The 17,105-nt window shown below is 43.2% G+C and overlaps 1 long non-coding RNA gene across 1 annotated transcript; it reads right to left on the reverse strand.

Annotated features, from left to right (window-relative positions):
- Positions 1 to 371: 371 nt before the first annotated feature.
- Positions 372 to 16,710, reverse strand: LOC142826533 (uncharacterized). The gene is made up of 3 exons (XR_012900729.2): positions 16,597 to 16,710; positions 4,825 to 5,063; positions 372 to 4,229 (listed from the first exon to the last, which is right to left on the reverse strand). It is a non-coding gene; the product is annotated as an uncharacterized LOC142826533 (long non-coding RNA).
- Between the last annotated feature and the right edge of the window lie 395 nt (positions 16,711 to 17,105).

A 17,105-nucleotide genomic window follows, 5' to 3' on the forward strand; every position in this document is an offset into this window, starting at 1 on the left:
AATCAGCTTGTTAGGTGCTAAGTTGTTTTACCTCATTATCTGGGTTTGTAGAAAAACATTTGAGCCACAACCCTAGGCTTAAAGATACTATAGTCCTCCACCATCTTTGAATGTCTTCTGGAGCTTTCAGCTTTGTAACATGGACATATACTGAGCAGACAGGTTGTTGAGGCTTTTTGTGAGAGGCCAGCAAAACATGTTTCTTTGATTTGGTTTATTTGTAAAATTAATGTATACACATTTCATGTACTGGAAAAATTGTTATTCACACTGAGATTGTATTCCCAGATATGGGTATTAATATAGCAAAAAAAATTCAATCTTAACTAAAACTCTTTATCTTAATTAATCTGATATCTGTCCCCCAAATTATATATGTTTATAAAACACATTTCAGTGTATCATTTTTACTAGTCAAGAAAGTATCTGAACAAGCTTTGGAAGGTCCATTTATAGATAGTACCAGACTCTAAACCTGTCCAACATTGTTTTACCTGCTAATAATCTGCCAAATATTTTTGGGCAATGAATTTACAAAGCATCTTTCCTTGCAAAATTGTAAATATATACTTCCAGATGTACTAATTTAAGAGTTATCTAATTCAGTTATATCGATTAAGCACAGAGGAAAACCTTAATATGTTACTCAGCATTGGTAGCAAAACACCTGTTTTTTTGTTGTTGTTTTTTTTTTTTTTTTTTCCAAGAACAAAATGATTTATGTAAATACAGATGAGAGATATTCAAAACACAAGTCTACCAAGAGATACAGACCAAAAATATGATTGGCTTCTGTGCAGTTTAATGTTCTGACTAGTTTGGTCTTCACCTGTCAGCATTTGCAGAAGAGACTGAAATTCAGACATTCAATATTCAGATTCTCATTTTTATCATTTTTTGCACCAGAATAACTATTATAGGGCAAAATAAAACAAACAAACAAAAAACAGGAATGACCTTATTAATACAATATCTAGAAAACCCTCATTTTACAAGATTGTTTACAGGAAATATGTTTTATTACTGTGTAAATTCAGAGTTTCACCCAGGGCTGCGGGTGTAAAATCATATTTTCTTCCTGGGTGCAGAGACAAAGGGTACGTCTAGACTACAGGCTTTTGTCGACAGAAGTTTTGTCGACAGATACTGTCGACAAAGCTTCTGTCAACAAAGTGCGTCTAGACTTCATTCAGTTCTGTCGACAAAGCAAGCTGCTTTGTTGACAAAACCCTGTAGTCTAGACACAACCTGATGCAATAACACCTTCTGTCGACAGAACTCTGTCGACAAAAGGCGTTATGCCTCATAAAATGAGGTTTACCAGCGTTGACAAAACTGCTGAGTTCTGTCGACGTTATGTCGACAGAACTCAGCGGTAGTGTAGATGCAGGTAAAGTTTTGTCAACAAAAGTCCACTTTGTCGACAAAACTCTGTAGTCTAGACACACCCAAAGTCTTTTAAGCCACGTCTACATGGCAATTAAAAATCTGCAGCTTGCTCATGCCAGCTGACTCAGGCTTAAGGGGCTGTTTAATTGCCATGCACACATTTGGGCTCAGACAAAAGTGCAGGCTGTAGGATCGTGTGATGGTCCCTGAACTTGGACTTCAGCCTGAACCGGATTGTCTATACTGTGATTAAACAACCCCACGAGCCTGAATAAGCTGATAAAGGGAAGCTGAGAGTTTTTATTTGCGCTATTGCAGTGTAGACATACCTTCCGACACCCTGAGACAAATTATCTCTAGCAAGACCTCTCTGTCAGTGCCCAGCAGTGCTAATCAAACTATTTTAATTAAATAACTATGGCTTTCAGGAATTTTGCAATGGTATTTTTAAAATTAATTAATCACTTAGTGTGATGAGTTGTCTTTTGGCACTTCTTGCATAGCACCCTAACGTCCTGCTATATTCCACCTCCTTGGTGTTTTTAAAAAGAGTCTGCATGGAGCCAGACAAGGGCTGGGCTTTCAAGAAGTAATCCCCTGTTCAGGGGCAACCCAGGAAACTACTTAGAAAGGTGACCCTAATTAGAGCCAATGCCGTAAAAGAATGCATCATGGAATGTTTTGCTTCCAGTGAGGAATGAGGGAGTTGATATGGATTATGCTTGCTGCTTGTAAAAGTGGATGGAACAAATATGGTTAAGACTTTTGTTACCGTGGCCCAACCAGGTAAACTTGACCCACATAGAGTGATTAACTCGAGATGCAGATCACAGCACTAATCTTTTCTTTTGTCATTCCAGCACTACTATACCAGTGGGTCACATGAAACACCCAATAATCATAAAGCTGAGGTTACCTTAGAGATGACTATCACAGTGCACACAGTAATTCACAAAAGCAAAAGATGGAAATTAGGGCAGCCTACCAGAAATGAGTACCTGTTTCATTTTGTAATGCTGTATTTCCCTTACGTTGAGTTTGCTAACTGCACAGATAGTGTATCCATATGCTTTATTTCAGGGAAGAATGCCATAAAGCATCTCTGATGATTAGGTGTTCTCTGTAGTACATCTGGAAAAATATTCTTTATGGGTCTGTCCACACTGAACACTTATTTTGAAATAAGGTATTTTGGAATTTATTTTCCAAAATAGCTTATTTCGAAATAGCGTGTCTGCACACAAAAGGCACATCAAAATAGCACTTAGCTATTTCAAAATAGTCTGTCCACACTGATTGGACACTATCTTGCATTTAAGGCCACCCGGAACCACTTCAGGCAGGGCATCAGGACAGCAGTGATTTCCTGGAGCTGCTGCCTGAGGCTATCTGAGATGTGTGCTTAAAGAGACGCCCCTGTACAGCTGTTTCTCAGGTTCTTCTCCTGCTTGCCTACCTCTCGATGGGAAAGTAAAGTATATATCCTGTGTGCTTTGGTTGCCCTGTTGGACACCACAACACTCCCAACTATGGAGCTGGAGCTGCCTCCAGGCACACTATAGCCCCTATCATGCTGCAGTTTATGTAGCAGTTTATGCAGGCTGCCCTCCTGGCCCTGCAGGAATGCAACCCTGAGCTCATTGAGGAGACCCCCAACATCTGTCTGGGAACACAGCCCTTCCAACTGTACCCCACTGTGCACCACCACTTCTGGCAGCTGGACACCAGTTCTGACTGGTGGGACCAGCTCGTTATGGAGTGGTGGGAAAACCAGCAGTGTCTCTAGAACTTCCACATGGAAGGAGACCTTTCTGGAGCTGTGTGCCTGGCTCGTCCCAGCCCTTGTGCAATGGGACACCCAAATGAGACCTCCCATCCCCCTGGAGATATGGGTCACCATTGCAATCTGGAAGCTCGCAATGCCAGACAGTTACCAATCCATTTGGGAGCCAGTTCAGCATGGGGAAGTCGACCGTTGGAGCCCTCATCATGCAGGCACTCTCAGGCTGTGGGAGGGGCGTGTAGTGCTGGAATGAGAAACCCTAGGGAAAGGGGGAGTTGGGGGGGGGAAGATCACTTCCTTGGGTGGATCTCCAGCCTGTCCTCACACAACCCTGCCAGAGGGATGGGCTATGTAGCAGGTGGCTCCTGGTGTGGTTGCGAAGGGGAAAGAAGGGAGCTTGGGGACCTCTCAAGGACTCTGTTATCTCTGTGATTCTGTTTGGTTGTTTGTCTCCTTCTGCACGAGGTGAGGGCCATCAACACCATCATGCTGTGCAGGGTCTTCTACCTCTGCGATGTGGACCCCATCGTTGCCGGCTTTGCCACCTGGCCTTCCCCAACTGCAGAGGCTGGGGGTGAGGGGGAGCTATTGACAACACCCACATCCCCGTCCAGGCTCCCGATCACTGGACATCTCTATACATAAACCACAAGAGCTAGTTCTCCATGGTCCTGCAGACCATCGTCAACCACTGCAGGCAGTTTACTGACATCTACATCGGGTGGTTGGGGAAGGCGCACAATGCCTATGTGTTCCTCAATTCTAGTCTCTTTCACAAGATGGAGGCTGGCACTTTCTTCCCCAAGTGCACCATCAGGGCTAGGGACTTGGACATGCCACTAGACATCATGGGAGATGCGGCTTCATCATGAAGCCCTACACAGGACACTTTGACACAATCAAGGAACGATTTAATGCCAGGCTGGGCAGGGACTACATGCAGGCGGAGTGCGCCTTCGGGCGTCTCAAGGCCCATTTCCAATGCCTCCTGACCCAGCTAGATGTTGGAGAGGGGAACAATCCCCAGGTGGTGGTTGCATGTTGCGTGCTCCACAACCTGTGTGAGAGAAAGGGGAAGCGTTACTCCCTGGATGGGGGGCAGAGGCTGGCCTTTGAACAGCTATTCACAGTTGCCATCCGGGGTGCATTTCCGGGAGGCCCTGAGGGAGAGTTTCTCACAAGGACCCCAGTGACACTCTTCCCAGGGCCTCCCCATTAGGGGCCTGCACCTTGCCCCTCTCCGTCTTTCCTTCCACACCTCTCCAATCCCCACTCCACTCCTCTCCCTTGCAGAGACAATAAAACAAACTGTTTTGGAAAAAAATGAATTCGTTGGTTATTTATTTGGGGTAGAAGTAACTGGGAAGAGACCGAGGCTAAAACCTGGAAGAGGGGAGGGGAAAGAGTAGGAGAACCTTGGAGGGGGAGAAGGGAGCTGGAAAGAGGAGGAGGGATGAGGGGAGGATCAAGGCTGGGGTGGGAGTGGCGCCTGGCTCAGATGGTTCCTCCACCTCGTGTGAACCTTGGTGAGCACTGTGGGGGCAGGGAGTCTAGGGGGAAAAGCAGGAGAGGGGGATGGAGCAGGGTCAGGAATGGGAGGAGGGGACGGGCTGGCTTAGGAGGAGGGGCAGAAGTGGCAGCAGGAGTGGTACCTGCTTTTGGGTCGGTGAGGAGACTGCATCGTCGTGCACATGGTGCGGCTCTGTTGCAGCAACTCTGTCCAGGTCTCTCTTCACCACTGCATGTCCTCCCGGAGCCTGGTGCAGCTCCCTGAGCATGGAGATGTGCTCCCATAGCAATTCTTCCTGCGTTCTCTGGCACCTGTGGTCCCCCCAGAGTTGGGTGGCTGCCTCATGTGGTGCTGGCCACTCCCCTCTTGCAGATAGCCCAGCTGGGGAGAATAAAGAGAAACAGTCAGTCATCCCTGGAGACACTGTCCCTGAAGCCATGCTCTCATCTGCGAGATGAGACCAACATCTCTTGGGTCAGATGAAGGTGATTTCCTGGGATCAAGGCCATGTGTGGCCTGGACAAGCAGGTGCTTTCTTACAGAGGCCCAGATGCCCTTCTCCCCCATGTCCTGGAGAAGGCTTTCCCCTCCCCCATGTCCCAGAGTCAAACAGGCATGGGAAGTTGCTGGACACACCAGGATCCTGTGGGCAGGAGTGGGGGCCTCAGGCTGGCTGGGATTGCCTCGGTGCCACTCACACACTGGGTCCAGCAGTGGTGGCATCCCAAAGGAAGAGAAATTGTATCCCTGGCTGCTGGGGGAAATGGGGTCAGGGTGTAAGGGGGCAAAGTGGGGTGTGAATAGCAGATGCACCTGCACCTGGCAGCACTGTCCACAGGACTGGGTGCTGCCTGGAGTGTGCAGGAATGCCAGTGCACTGTGGGTGGCACTCCAGAGTCTGTGTGTATGTATGTGTCTGTGTCTGTGTGTCCTTGTCTCCAGCCTTCTGGGGCTGTGTGGCCCAGACTGCCACTGTACTTGCATACAAATGCATGGACTGCAGCACAATTCCCCAGGCCAAGCAGGCTGAGTGAGGAGCACACCTCAGCCCCTCACCACCTGCCATCTCCACCTTGTCTGTGTGAGGCAACTAAGGTCAATCACCTGATGTTCCCTCCCCAGCCTCAGAGGAGACCTGGGACACATCCAGACTGTGGGGTACCAGCTCCAGGGTCACTGAGGTGATGTTGCTGGCTGCGTTGGAATCTTCCTCTTTGTCTTCTTCCTCCTCCTCCTCATCATCACTGTCTCTGGCCCCTGGGTGGGGGAGGATGGGCATCTCCAGCCCCGAATCAACCATGAGAGGTGAGGAAGGTGGCAGGAGTGTGGTTCTGCCCCAGAGCAGGAACTGTGCTCCCTTGCTCTGGCATATGCCTGGCCAAGATCCTTCACTTTCATTCGGACCTACTCCTAGTTCAGAATGTGGCCAGGTTATCAGCCATGCAGCCATAGATATTGGTGTTGTGCCATCTGGAGCGGAGATATGGAAGGTTTTCCTCCTTGCCCCACACCTCAATGAGGACCAGGATCTCTGCCCCAGACCAGGATGGCATACACCTCTTTAACTGCCTGTCAGGCTCCTGGGAGTCATTAGACTGCTCCCTGAGAGCAGGGGAGGGCTCTTGGGGAGCTTGAGGGTCAGCAATGATGGCCAGATGATGTGCTGTGGCAGCAGCAGTGTGGGTGGAGGGCCAGCTTCCTTCCACAAGCCCTTTGCTCTGTGACTGCAGCTTTAAGGGCTATAGGGGAAGAGGAACTATAAAGTCCTGATGGGTGTGGATGGAGTGGCCAGCTACTCGGGAACAAATCCACACAGAAACACCTTCTGACCCCCGGCCACAATTGTTCTATCTGCTTCTCAAAATCCATAAACCTGGACACCCCGGACATCCCATCATCTCTGGTATCGGCACACTCACTACTGGTTTATCCAGCTATGTGGACTCTCTTCTCAAACCCTAAGCAACCAACACCCCCAGCTATCTCCGAGATACTACTGACTTCCTAAGGAAACTACAAAACATCGATAACCTCCCCGATAACACCATCCTTGCCACCATGGATGTAGAAGCTCTATACACCAACATCCCACATGAAGACGGATTACAAGCAATTAGAAACACTATCCCAGAGGACACCACTGCCAATCTGATAGCAGACCTGTGTAACTTTGTTCTCATCCACAATTATTTCCAGTTTGAGAACAACTTATACCTCCAGATCAGCGGCACAGCCATGGGTACATGCATGGCCCCACAGTATGCTAATATCTTTATGGCTGACCTAGAACAACGCTTCCTCAACTCCCGTCCCCTTTTGCCCCTTTTCTACTTACACTACATTGATGACATCTTTATGATCTGGATGCATGGCCAAGAAACACTGGAGACATTTCACAGAGATTTTAACAACCTACACCCCACCATCAATCTTAGCCTGGACCATTCTAAACGAGAGATCCATTTCCTGGACACCACAGTACAAATCAGCAATGGAAAATTAGACACCACCCTCTACAGAAAACCCACTGACTCATACAGTTGCCTACATGCTTCCAGCTCCCATCCAGAACACACCATACAATCCATCATCTATAGCCAAGCCCTTTGATACAACCGCATCTGCTCTAATCCCACTTACAGAGATCAGAAACTTCAGGATCTCTACCAAGCATTTATAAACCTCAACTACCCACCCAGAGAAATAAAAAAGCAAATTGAAAGAGCCAGACGAATACCTAGAAACCATCTACTTCAAGACAGACCCAAGAAAACCAACAATAGAACACCACTTGTCATCACCTACAGCCCCCAACTTAAACCTGTCCAACACATTATCAATACAGCCTACACTGGAACAAGATACTAAACTCCAAGAGGCTCTGGGAGACAGACCCATAGTCTCCTATAGACAACCACCTAAACTCAAGATGATTCTTACCAAAAACCACAGGACATACCACACCAATACCAACCCTGGTACTTTCCCTTGCAACAAACCCCGTTGCCAGCTTTGTCCACATATTCACTCTGCTGATACCATTACTGGACCTAACCAAGTGAGTTATAAGATCAAGAACACATATTCCTGCGCATCCAGAAATATAATCTATGCTATCATGTGCCGAAAGTGTCCGTCTGCTATGTACATTGGACAAACATCTCAGACACTTCGCCAAAGGATTAATGCCCACAAAACAGATATCAGACAAGATCACAAAGAAAAAACAGTTTCTTGCCATTTTAACCAGAAAGGACATTGTCTCAATGACTTGATTACCTGCATCCTACTTCAAAGGCCTTTTAAGACTACACTTGAAAGAGAATCCTCTGAACTGTCATTCATGCTTAAATTCAACACTTTACGCCTAAGTTTGAACAAAGACTTTAATTATCTTACCCATACCTCGCCCCCCCATCCCTCTTCTGTTCTGAAATTTGATTTGTCCTTTTCATATGTGTTCATTTTTTTAATTGTATCCTTTGGTGTATAAGGTTATGACAATTTTCTTCCACTATTTGATCTGAGGAAGTGGGTCTGGCCCACGAAAGCGCATCACCTAATAAACCATCTTGTTAGTCTTTAAAGTGCTACATAGTCCTGTTTTCTGAACTGTAATAGTCTTGGCCTTCACAATATCCTCAAGCAAAGAGTTCCTCAGGTGGATCTTTTTCTGGCCCCTTCCACATGCATGCTATACCAGCTTTGACTTCCTTAAATAGTCTAAGTTAAATCATTTAGCTTGGTGTTTATTATCCCACCATTACAGCACATCTGCATTTGACCTGCTAACTCCAAGTTCAACAGAGTGTATTCTAAAGTAACTGCAGTAAAATTAACATTTGACTCTGCAATACCATCCAATATTTATCTGAACATTTAACTGTTGAATTCCTACTACTGAACTTTGACTCGAAACAGCTTCCCATCTTCATTATATTGTTCTACAGGTGATCTCAAAGAACTAGTGCTGGTTTAGGGGTGGGGATGCAGGGAGAGACCCATCAAAGCTTACAGTCACTAACATACAAAATACTTTTCTAGACATTTTATTAACTAACTTCATTGGCAAGCAAACCATATACAGCAGAGCAGCTTACAGCTCTAAATAATTAACCTAACAGAGAGTGCTAATACTACATACTTTTATGAATACTCCACTGATATTTTAAGGAGAAAGGGGTAGGAGCTGCATAACAAAATGTAAATAAAATCATAATCAATGTCCCCTTCCACTTTAGCACTACAACTGCTACTGAATAGCAAATAAACAGACACCAATAAAAAATCTTAAATGTTCCAGCTACTACTCCCACAGCAATAAATCAAATCCCAAGTAAGTCACTTTTACTCAGCTGACAGAGACTCATAGAACCATGTGCTTACAAGGGACCACAAAGGTAATCTAGGATGTAGGATTTGTTGTGTCTAAAACACCAAAGACAGCTGGATACCCAGCCTCTTTATGAAAACCTTCAGTGAAAGAGCAGCCTCAACTTCCCTAGGCAGTTTCTTATATTGACCTGGTGTTCTTCCAGTTAGGAAGGTTTTTTTCCGTGAGATTTAATCTAAATCTGCTATGCTGTAGTTTGAACCCATTGCCTCCTATCCTGTCCTCTGCAACAAGAGAGAACACCTTCTCTCCATCATTTTTATGGCAGTCTCTCAAGTATTTGAAGATTGCTATGATGTCCTCCAATAATCTCCTCTTTTCCAAACTAAGTATACCCAGTTCCTTTTTAGCCTTTGTTCACATGACATGCAGTTCCATCCTTTTGATCATTTTGTCACTTGCCTCTGTATCCTTTGTAGTTTCTCTGTACCCTTTTCTATACCTTGGTGACCAAAATTAGACACAATGGCCTAATCATCACTTAGTAGAGTGGTACTTTCATCTCCTATGACTTGCATGCAAGGCCTCTGTAAATGCAACCCAAAATTGGCCTAGCTTTGTTTGCATCATCATTGTATTGCATTGTTATGATATACAAGCACAGAATCCAGCAGCAGCAGCTGGAGAAGCTGGAGACAAGCTTTTACATTTTGTAGAGAAGCTGATAATATATTTTGTAGAGAAATGAACTGTGATCTCCAGGGCAATAGGCAATCAGGTACTAGAAGCTGCAGATTAGAAAGCTAAGCTACTTTGTTCTCATCACATCCCCATCTCATATCACTTCCAGCTGGAACTAAGAGCCTATTTTCATAGTTTCACGTACTTGCCTAGAGAGTAGCAATGCATACTGGATGGCCTCTTGTTATAATTCTACAAACTAAAAAGTCATTTAGGTGATGTTCTTGTTTGTCCCTCTCTGTTAACTGTGTTGAGACTCATAAACATTCTTCTGAAGAGCAAATATTTCACTACTTTGATGGAAGTGATGAGTATTATTAGCACATTTTCATGCAGAGAATACAATCCGCTCCCCCCCGCTCCCCAGGTCTTTACTTCCAGCCTTGTTTCAAACTATACAAGCAGAACAAAGGGTTGGTTAGTTGTTAGTTTTTTTGTTTTGATTTTGGTTTGGAGATTTCCCAATGTTCAACTGATCATTAAAAGTTCAAATGGGATTGAAAAGAGGGGAGTGAGCTCTAACAAATTAACTAAGATTCTTTTCCTATTGACTTCTATGAGTGGGGGGTACGGTTACACTGTGCAGGGTTTTTTTGGAAAAAGTATGCAAATAGCACTAGCATTCGCATACCTTCTTCTATTTTTTTCCTGGAAGAGGCTTTTCAGTCGTTTGGCCCCATCTTCACAGGGACAAATGTCAGAAAAAAAACCTCTTTTGAAAACTCCTTCTTCGTAAAACGAGGTTTATAGTGGCTTTCAAAAGGGGTTTTTTTTTGTCCGACATTTGGCCCCATGTAGATGGGACCAAACGGCGGAAAGGCCTCTTCCGGGAAAAAAATTGGAAGAAGTAGGCAAATGTGAGTGCTATTTGCATACCTCTGCTGAAACCACCCCCCACACACATAGTGTAGCCGTACCCCTGTAGGAGACAGGCCAGAAAGTTGGTGGGTTGAAAGCAGTGGTTGGGGAAGGAGAATAGAGTATTGTCTACTCTTTAAAATTCAAGCTCTTGGGGCTTGGTCATAAGATGCTGAAAATCAACATAGTTTCATTGAAATCAATCCTCTTAAATTATCATACAAACATAACAACAGTTACTCACTATTACATTATTTCTTGCTTAATCCCTTTCATGCCCCCTCTTTGAAAAAACAAAAACAAAAAATAAAAATAAAAAGACCTAAGCACACAACACTTCTCATCAAGTAATCATTAAATCATTGACTTTGCAATTTATAAGCCACGCTCCGCTATTTGGAGGATGTGATAAACTAAAAGTCATTTGTAAAAAAGTTAACAAGAAGATATTTTTGTCCATGATTTTAAAACTTTTCTGATTTTTTTTTCTTCCAAACTTCCCAGAAACGTTCAACACTATAGGTGCATCTAGACTACATCCCTCTTTCGAAAGAGGAATATAAATGAAGGAAATTGAAAATGCCAATGAAGTGGAGATTTACAAATCTTGCACTTCATTTGCATAATAGCATCCGATCGCTTTTTCGAAAAAGGGGTTTTTGGAAAAAAAAAAAAGCAGCCTAGACATGATTCTTTCTGGAAAAAAACTTTTTTGAAAGAACCGTTACTCCTGAAAAAATGAGGTTTACAGGGTTCTTTTGAAAAAGGGTTGTTTTTTTTAAAAAAAGAACTGTGTCTAGATTGCTTTTTTTTTTCAAAAAAAAACCTTTTTCAAAAAAGTGATCAGGCACGATTATGCAAATGAAGTATGAGATTTGTAAATCTGTGCTTCATTTGCATTTTCAATTTCCTTCATTTACATTCCTCTTTCAAAAGAGGAATGTAGTCTAGATGCACCTATGAGATGCATATGGAATTTCAGGGGCATTGAATTCCCCTGGGGGATGTTTCTGGAAGAGAATTCTGCTGAAAATTAAATGCAGAGTCAACCTTAATCACAGAGAAGCTACTGGTTCATTATAAACTCAGTACTGTTTCAGTGGGGAAGAACATAAATACTTCCAGCACATGTATTTAATACAATATTTTTGCCAAATGATGCTACCATTCTCTTTGTTTATGGCTTTAAAATTTTTTATTTAAATTGGAACACAAATATATCACCTAGTTCCATGCTCATCTTCCTTGTAAACACAGGCACTATAGGACACAAAGCTTATCCCAGGCTAACTGAGAATTTTTTGCGAGAGTTCTTTGTTTAAAATATTGATATCAACTTAGAAGAAGAAACCAGGTCTTGCAGTCTCCTTTTCACCTCTGATATAATGTCCACCTTAGAATGCAAGGGGAGGCTCAGCCGCAGTGCATCCAGTTCCACTGCACAGCACTGTGCTTTGTGCGGCCACAATTTGATCCTGGAACCAAAGGATCATCCCAATGCAGCTCTTTAATGATGATTGCTGATTTCCAAAAAATAGCAAGTCAGGAGAAAAAGAGATCTTGCCCTTTGACTGTTCTTCAATTTATCTGCCACAACATATTTCCCGGGTCTTTCATTTGAAAAGTGGTGTGTCTCCCCCTGTTTTCTCACTTACATCTCTGCTTTTTCTAATTTATTTTGTAGTTCTTTCTCTCCTTATCTCAACAGTTTCTGAAGACTGTGGTATCTCATTAACATGAAATTGGAATTGTTAACCTCCTAGTCTCAGTATTTTTTCAAGGCTTTCAAAGAATGCAAAGATATAATTACACACTCATCAACTTTTAGAAACCTAGAAGAATCCTTAACAAAGCTCAATACAGTTGGGCAGTGAATTAGAACTGGGCAATAAAATTTAGTCTCGTCTAGGCTTCATCATACTGAAGAAATGTTCAAAGTATTAGCCCGAATGTTCTCATCTTGGGGCCATGCAGTTTCAACTCAAAGATTGAAGTGAGTGTATGTAAGGGAGTACGGATGAATTGTATAAGAAAGAATTTGCAGAATTTTAGGCTTTTCAGAATCATTATCTTGGACATACTACTTATTCACTTATAATAGTAATCCAAGGTAAATCAAGCCCCAATTGTTGTCAGGTCACATCAAACCTGGGACTTCTCAAGCTTAATGCACAACCCTCTACTGCAGTGGGATGGGGAACCTTTTTTAGGGGCGGGGGCGGCTGACCCACAGAAAAATCAGTTGGAGGCTGCACAAAAGAGGGAAGAAAAAAATCCAACTCAGTGATAGAGAAGCATAAAGACACTCCCATCATTCTCCTTCTAGAGCAGAGCCTATGGGTCCTTGGCTAGTAGATTTTGTGGGGAAAGTGCCCCCAGACAGCATCTTAATGTGCCAGCCAAGGGGAAGGGGAGCAGCAGCACACAGAGCCACTTCCCTCACCAGACCAAGTCTGTGGATTGGATTTGTCTCTGCTTGCCTGACTCTGGACCCTGAGATTCAAAGCTCCTCTCCCCAGAATGGGGAATTGGCGCAGGTGCTCCAGTCGCACAGTGGAATCTGCAAGTGGGTAGCCATGGGGTTGGAGTGTCAGTGTGGGCACCCCAATGCTGAGGGGTAAAACTTGAGCGTCAGGGGCCAGATCCAGGCAAGCCGGGGCCGCATCCAGCCCCTGGGCCTTGGTTCCTCACCCCTGCTCTATTGTGTGACCTAAAAGACACTTCTTCCTTAACCAAGGCTCTATCACATTCCTCGATCTCTGTCTAGTCATGCCACCACTAGTGGACAGAGTGCCATACTAATTCAGCATGGGCTACATAGTGTTAGCTTCATGATGAGCTAGTTTGTGGCTTTTATGTCAGAGTCATATGTAGAGGGTGCTGCACAGCTGCATCTCCTGGAGCACCAGCGCAGAGATTGTGCCTCTCTCTAAAGTCCCTTCTGGGGGTGCTCCTTTCTCATGACAGTCAGTCCAGTGGAGCTATGTCTGCACTGAAAAGCAATGGGGCTTGAACCCTGGATCACAGCATGACTCAGATTTGGACTTTCCAGCCCCATGTGATCCTGGAGCTTGGTGACAAGCCTTGAGTTAATGCAATTTGAATGTAGACAGAAAGTGGTTTAGGACTGGGTCTGAGTTCAAACCCTAGGCTTATATTGCAGGGTAGACATATGGGCTGTGTCTAGATTAGCGAGTTTTTCCATAAAATCAGCTGCTTTTGCGGAAAAACTTGCCAGCTGTCTACACTGGCCACTTGAATTTCCACAAGAACACTGACTTCCTACTGTAAGAAATCAGTGCTTCTTGCGGAAATACTATGCTGCTCCCATTCAGGCAAAAGCCCTCCTGCGTAAATCATTTGCAAAAATGGCGATCGGGGCTTTTTTGCGCAAAAGCGCGTCTAGATTGGCACGGACGCTTTGCCGCAAAAAGTAATTTTGTGGAAAAGAGTCCGTGCCAATCTAGGCGCTCTTTTCCGCAAATGCTTTTAACGGAAAACTTTTCCGTTAAAAGCATTTGCGGAAAATCATGCCAGTCTAGACGTAGCAGTGCAGTGTGGCACTATGACTCTAAGCTGAATTTACAAGCAGCAAACACCCAATATGAGAGGAAAATAAAATTGGAAAGACCATAGAGAAAGAAAAAAATTAGATATCCACACTTCAGAAAAGTAAAAGAAGAAACATTATGAAATAATATCTACAAATATATGAAGGCTAACTACGAACAATACATAGCATAGGTCTCTGAAAAATAAAAATGAAGATAAAGTTGATGCCTTTAATAGAATTATACACATTAATTGATGAAGGAAACAGTCAAATATAAATGTATGTTTGTAGAATTTTTGATACAGTACCTCATAAAATTATACCCATCTAGTTATTTTCAGTTGGGTTGGCTGAGATTCCTGTCACAGGACTGATGGCTCGAAAGTTATAAACACAAATCCTTATAAATGGAAGCATATTGTTCTAAGTGAGCTCTCCTGAATACCTCAAAGATTGGACTTAGGTCCATTCTTACATAATATTTTCATTTACATTTTGGAAGGCAGGGGGAAACAGCATATTAATAACATTTGCAGAGGATTCTAAACAGAACATTTGCAAATCAGTGATAGTGGAATAATGCAAAGAAGCATAATCGTTTAGGTGAAAAACATCAAAAATTCATTAATCTTGGAAAGAATCTATAAAGCTAAAATGATAATGTAATTGAAATCAGAAAAAGTTTTAAGGGATTTATGACTATAAAATGCTTGTTGATTTGGGGAGCATGCTGATGCACTGTGATCTATGAAAAGATCCAGAAATAATAAAACTAGATAGTGTCAGCTTGTATTGATGGCTCTGTGGTCTGCCTTTGCTAAATGGCAATGAAATAAGTGAATACCAAAATCATGCTTAGAGTTATTCTAAGATATCACTGAATGCTCCTGCACTTGTTAACCTCATTTTCTCTTTCCATTTATTACACTGTTGTCATAATTTGGGCCATGATCCTGTAACTGACTCCACTACAGACAGACCTCTGCAGCACTGAAGAGTTCTCCTCACAGGGTCAAGATTCTGGAATGGATTCTCTTTCCCACAGGGCTTGTCTCTTATTATTTGGTTGCAGAGTTCTCAGTGTAATGCAGGCCTATTCTGACTCATGGGTGCTACTGTCATACAAATAATTAACAATGATAACAAAGGAACAATATCCACTCAAGTCTTTGATGGAATTGTTCACAGCACATTAATAGAAAACCAGCTGAATATTAGACAGAATACCCTCTCAGCAGACTCAGAGCATTAAGTAGTCTGCTCTGTCTTCCTCTTGCATTTAATAATCAGAACCTGTACTTTCTATATTTAACATGTGTAAGAAGTTCTGAGTATAAAATATATATGATAATGATTCTGGAAAGGTATTTCTGAAGTTAAGAAGGAGAGCGTAATGTGCTGAACTTTAAGACTTATTATCATCACTGTCTCACTACCTTGGTGGAAGTGTTGTCTCTTTGGTGTTGCTGCCAGTCATTTCTAAAAACTATTACCTCTTTTGTCAACACACAGGCCTATGTGCTTCTAACTGTATCACAATGTGAAAATAGAAAGGGCAGGTCTTCACTAAAAAGTGATGTCAGCCTAAGCTGAGGAAGGAGCAAACTAGTTCTCTAATACAGAGATTAAGAAAGGCGATACTTTCCAGCCTCTTCCATTCTGGGAACCACTACGACTTCTCATTATCTAAAGAAATTCTTAGTAGAACACCCACACATTTAGCAATATGGAAGGAGTGGGGGAGCTGCAACTCCTAGTAGAAAAGCCCATGTCCTGAGAAGAATTAAGCCCAGCTAATTGCATGGTGAATCAGTAGCATAGAGCTGTGATGCTTTTTCAATAGGACTGTGTGTCACTGTGTCACTCCACTGCCTCAGTGACAGAAAGACTTACTACTGCTAAATGGGTGTCAGATCCCACTACCACCCCATCTGTCAGTCACCCAATCACCTCAGAAGCTCTGCCAACCTTCACTTTGCCTTGTAGGTTAACACTTGGCATACCCAAGCCTAGGAGTGTCTTTGAAGAGAGGACCATAGTAGCATCCAACCCACACTCACTCACAGAAATTACCAAATTTGCTGTCTCCAAAGACACATCAGCTTGTTCAGTTCAACTGAGGATTCACACAGCATAATACCACAGCATGGAGACATATTTATAATAAAAAAAGGATATGTGTATTAATAAAGAGCAGAAATGAAAAAGAGACTGAGCACAGAAGATGGAAAGCGAATTGGTTATAAATTGAAACAAAAGTATAACGTACTTCTGGGAGACTAAATCTTAACAGGCTAGGACACCTCCTCCCCCTACCCCCCGCTCATTGACACTAGATTTTCATCCTCAAATTCTTTCTGCACAGCTTGCTGGTTTTCAGTCAGGCCAGGATCCAAGATGATTACAAATCACCCCCACCACCACCATACCTGTTCCTCAATAAAATGCATAATTGGGGTGTTGTTCTTGCATCCCCCTCATTATAGCTGAAATTTATTCTTGCTGCTTGTTCTCTAGTGTTCTAGCACCAAGTTGCTTTCTCTTCCCCATGTTAACTTGTATTTCCTGTTTTACTTCAACTACAAATATAGTTCCCATTGTATCTGCTTACAAGGCTTAATATACTTACAACAGAGAAAGCTATCTTTCCTCCGGTCTGGAAGAAAACTTGTTTGTCCCTTTGTTTAAAGTATAATACCACTAGGCATACATAATTGCTCATGTCATGTCACAACGTGCATTTCAAAATGATTTTAATAACCAGTATGTTATTGTCTTTCATTTGTTATCATATAAGGCAGTTTTTGCATGAGTAGTATGATAGCCATGCGATGGGTGTAGTGAATTTGTCAGGCCTGACAGGAGTTGTTGTTACAAGGGAGTGAACCCTTTGTCAGTTGGCACTGAGAGGTTCTTTAGATCATTTGAGCATCCTGTA

This window comes from Pelodiscus sinensis, chromosome 1 (assembly GCF_052426305.1).
Source record: "Pelodiscus sinensis isolate ZL-2025 chromosome 1, ASM5242630v1, whole genome shotgun sequence".
NCBI classification, from domain to species: domain Eukaryota; kingdom Metazoa; phylum Chordata; order Testudines; family Trionychidae; genus Pelodiscus; species Pelodiscus sinensis.